General features: G+C 40.0%; 1 pseudogene; it reads left to right on the top strand.

Annotated features, from left to right (window-relative positions):
- Positions 1-2,342: 2,342 nt before the first annotated feature.
- LOC107672085 (olfactory receptor 52B4-like) overlaps positions 2,343-5,118 on the top strand; it is a 3,728-nt pseudogene continuing 952 nt past the window's right edge.

The following is a 5,118-nucleotide window of genomic DNA, read 5'->3' on the forward strand; positions in this document are numbered from 1 at the left end:
ATCCCTTGCTATAATCTCCGCACTGAGCTCGCAGCTTCACCACAGCCATCCTCTTCATTTTTTGACACGCCAATGAGAACATGCTGGCCATGGTGCGAATGTCCCTGGTGAAGATTACAGGTAATTTGGGTGGAAGCAAGGCAAGCAGATACTGACTCAGTGTGAGCTTATCCTCTGACACTCCAGCCACTCAAAACAGTTTCTGGGCCCCCTGAACAGCATGTCGACTCGGGGCCCCCCTCAGTGGAAATCAAGTTCCGCCTTCCGTCCAGTGGTGGAAAGAGTACTGCAAATTTGTACTTAAGTACAAGTACTGTTACATTGCTGAAATAATACTCAATTACAAGTAAAAGTATTGGTGTCAAAACAGTACTTAAGTAAAAGTACAAAGTACTCCTCTCAAAAACTACTCAGAGTACTAGTTACTAGTTACTTTTTAGTCTGCGATATTTAATGAATTACCAAAAAATATTCATTCATATCAAAGATCTATGTGGATAATAGCTACTTTGAACAAAACCCACTTTTATCTTATTGACAAAGTATGTGAACTAGTGGTCATGATACAGGAATTTCTAACTTCAATACCTTGAAAAATATCAATATCAAAGTACCCATGAACCGGAAGTTGCAACTGACTTCAGTGTTGTGATGTATTTCCAGGTGAAATGAAATATTGAATAAAGGGTGGGGTTTTATTGTGGTGCACCTCCACTCCCCCTCTTGCTCATAGCAGATTCACGGAGTGGTTAAGAATATCTGCTTGTTACTTCTGACATCACGCTTCACTGCTTCTGGGTCCTAACGCTCTGCCAGACGCTCCAAGAAAACAACAAACTGTGCTAATATACACCCATGATGTCATGTAATACTGAAAAATTATAAACCTAACCTTTATCTCCCATACTGAAATCCCAGATGGCCAGACAGTGATTCAGCTAAAATATTAGTGTCTGAGACACTGTGAGCACGGAGACTGTAATGTGCACAGCACATTTTTAAATGCTTAGCTTAAATATGTAATATTAATGAAATAATGCTCATAAATGGCTGTTGAGATAGTATTCTCAAGTGAAATGAGTAGAGTATTTCAAGCTTTGAATTTGGTTTAATCCAAGTCTTCTAAAAAGACACATTGGCTTTATATGATGAACAGATTTTAATATAGGCTTTTATTTACATACATAAAGTCGCTTTGGATAAAAGCGTCTGCTAAATGACTAAATAAATATCGGACTGAGAGGACAGGCAGCTCATTTGTATATGTTAGGCCTATTTGAGAGCTCGCATCCAGTTTTTTTGCGATTAGTGTTCTCATGTTACAATAAAGCTCTCTCCACATTTGCGCGGGACTGATTAAAATTATGCGGAATACCTGCAATCCAGCGCGAACATTCAGACTCTATAATCGACAGGAGGCGGATGCGTGTCAAACTCACTGTCGGAGAGGAGAGAGACGCAGCTTGTATCAGTGTATATATACGGCAGATACTGTGGAGAATGAGTAATGGAACCGTGTCAGGTATTTCAGTATCTGTATCGAAATATAGATATTTATGATAAAAACTATGATTTAAAAGTAACGAAGTAGATTATTTTGCTTAATTTGTACTTAAGTACAAGTAAAAGTACAGCTTTAAAAATATACTCAAAAAGGTACAAGTAAAAACTTGGAATCGTCCTAACTCCTCCATTCACCTATTGAACTTTACCAAACTATGAAGTCTTCTGCTTCTGAGAATCCCAAAAATGCTAAATGGGTCCATTAAAATACTTTTTATACAAAACTATTTTGAGTACAGTCTATTTATTTCTTTATTTAAATTAGATTCATTAGTTAATTTAAACTACTAAAACCTTTAAAAGCAACATAAAAGATCTCCAGCTATTCTTGCTATCTAGTAGAATTGGATATGATACCTTTCTTGTCATATTTCAACAGATTTGAAAACTTATCATGATTAGTCTACCCTACAGTTGCTCTTCCATTGATTGACAAGATGACAAACATGATTTGTTGAACTTGACAATGAGATAATCATAGTGGGGATTTCCCCTCATGAGATTTATAATCCACACAGACTAATAATTCAAAGACAGTATAAAAGACCCATGACGTAAGCATACACACTTGTTAGAACAGGTCAAGTTGCTGCATGACTGCTCAGTCAATCAGACATTTAATAACCATCATGTTATCGAAAGCAAATATCTGTCACCGAACCTTACGTAGAGGAGCAAAGGATTGTTGTAAGTATTTTAAATGTTTCACATTTACCCATAGTACACTTGATTGAGCTGTAATATATATTTTCTCTTTTTACTTTGTTTAGGACAATATCATGTCTTCAGCTGGCAATATCTACAATGTGTCATCTGATCTGTCTCTTCATGGCTTTGACGTGTCCCCTGAGAAGGCCATTGTTGCATTTGTCTTTGCTGCTCTGAATCATATAATCATATTGTTCTGCAACTCTCTCCTCCTGTTCACTGTCATAACCAATAAGGGTCTTCATGAACCAATGTATATTCTCCTGTTAAATTTGCCCATTAATGACCTCATAGGTTCTATGTGCCTGTTCCCTCACATCATGCGGGAGCTCCTGTTTGACACCACCCAGATAGCATGCGGATGTGGGCCACTTAAAGCAATGATATGGCACTGCTGGCCTTCTTATGGCCTGGACAAAATGGATGTAAGCCTGAAGTGGCCCATATCTAAAACAGCAAAAATGGCCCAAATATATCAAATCACATGTGGGCCTCTGTAGGTAAAGATGCAGTGTTGACGGCAATGTGTAATCTGAATGTGACCCTAAAGTGGCCCATGTGGTAAACAGTGATTATGGCCCAAATAGTGCCAACCAAATGTGGGCCACCTTTGGCAAAAATGTGGCATTATCGACAAAGGCTAATCAGGGTGTAAACCAAATGTGGTCCACATATGTTTCAGCAAATGTGGCCCAGGTACATTAAAACGTATCTGGGCCAGTTTTGGCCAAGATATGGCATGGTAAGCACTGGCTAATGTGGCTGCGAGTCTAAAATGGCCCACATATGATGCCACAAATGTGGCCCAGTTATCCTAAAGGTGCATCCGCATTCGGCTTCGCTACCGTTCGGACGTTCTTGCTTACTGCTCTGCGCTTTGCTCCCTATTTCTGTACTTTTCTTTCGTATCTGGGCCAGTTTTGGCACAGATATGGCACAGTGAGCACTGGCTAATGTGGCTGTGATCTAAAATGGCCCACATATGATGTCACAAAAGGCACAGTCAGCATTGGCTAATCAGTGTGTAAGCTAATGTGCCCCATATATTATAAAACAGATGAGGACCACTTCTGGTTGTAACACTTGACAAGTGAGACCACTTCTTGGATGTAACACTTGACACTGGCTAATTGAAATGGAAGCTTGAAATTAAACGTATTAAAACGTATCTGGGCCAGTTTTGGCTAAGATATGGCATGGTAAGCACTGGCTAATGTGGCTGTGAGTCTAAAATGGCCCACATATGATGCCACAAATGTGGCCCAGTTATCCTAAAGTGTATCTGGGCCAGTTTTGCCAAAGATATGGCACAGTGAGCACTGGCTAATGTGGCTGTGATCTAAAATGGCCCACATATGATGTCACAAATGTGGCCCAGTTATCCTAAAGCGTATCTCGGCCAGTTTTGGCAAAGATATGGCACAGTAAGCACTGGCTAATGTGGCTGTGAGCCTAAGGTGGCCTGCTTATAATGATACCAATGTGGCCCAGTTATCCTAAAACATATCTTGGCCAGTTTTGGCAAAGATATGGCATGGTAAGCACTGGCTAATGTGGCTGTGAGCCTAAAGTGGCCCGCATGTAAAATGACAAATATTGCCCAAATAATTAATAACATTTTGGCCACTTTGGCAAATACACAGTCAGCATTGGCTAATCAGTGTGTACGCCTAACTTGTCCCACATTTCACATGGCAAATATGCCCCATATATCATAAAACAGATGAGGGCCACTTCTGCTTTTGATGTAGCACTTGACATTGGCTAATTGAAATGCAAGTTTGAAATTGTAAATATGGCCTAATAGAATTTGCCTACTTTTAGTTGGATGCAACACAGTTAACTGAGACAGGGTGATCTGGATGTTAGTCTTAAGAAGGCTACATATGCAGCAATTTATTTTTTTAAACATGCTTTTAATGGCAGTTTTTTATGTGTGTAATGTGCAGCATAAAAACAGAAGTGCACTATAATGATTGTCCTCTTACTGTCACTAAAGTGGGCCTTATATGATGCCGCAAATGTGGCCCGCATATAAAATGACAAATATTTCCCAAATAATTAATAACAATTTGGGTCACTTTTGGCAAATATACGGCACAGTCAGCATTGGCTAATCAGTGTGTAAGCTAATATGCCCCATATATTATAAAACAGATGAGGACCACTTCTGGTTGTAACACTTGACAAGTGAGGCCACTTCTTGGATGTAACACTTGACACTGGCTAATTGAAATGGAAGCTTGAAATTGTAAATATGGCCTAATAGAATTTGGCTACTTTTAGTAGGATGCAACACAGTTAACTGATACAGGGTGATCTGGATGTTAGTCTTAAGAAGGCTACATATGCAGCAATTTATTTTTTTAAACATGCTTTTAATGGCAGTTTTTTATGTGTGTACTGTGCAGCATAAAAACAGAAGTGCACTATAATGATTGTACTCTTACTGTCAGGGTTTCTGTTAATTTGGACTTTGTTTTCCTTTTGCACCATTTCCTTTGTTGTGTTGTGTGACAGTGGGGCGGGGCCGAGAGCCGTGGGAACGGAGTGAGGCCGGTGGAGTAAGTGATAATGCGCGACACCTGCGCCACTCACCGGTCTTGAGTCCCACGGAGGAGCTTCGTAAGGATAAAATCTGGCAAACAGAACCGGACTGCCCAAATGCCATTTTTCCACGTAGTATGTGGGCCGGAGCAAGGTGTTGGATCTGGGCCAGAATTTAAAATAAATGTGGCTCAGATTTGGGCCAGTTCTACTTTATTTTATTTATTTATTGTCATGGCTGACATGCGGCCTTCCTATGGCTTTCTTGTGGCCCAAATTTAGCAAATAGGAGCGGGCCGG

This window comes from Sinocyclocheilus anshuiensis, unplaced genomic scaffold, assembly GCF_001515605.1.
Source record: "Sinocyclocheilus anshuiensis isolate Anshui unplaced genomic scaffold, SAMN03320099.WGS_v1.1 scaffold336, whole genome shotgun sequence".
Taxonomy (NCBI): Eukaryota; Metazoa; Chordata; class Actinopteri; order Cypriniformes; family Cyprinidae; genus Sinocyclocheilus; species Sinocyclocheilus anshuiensis.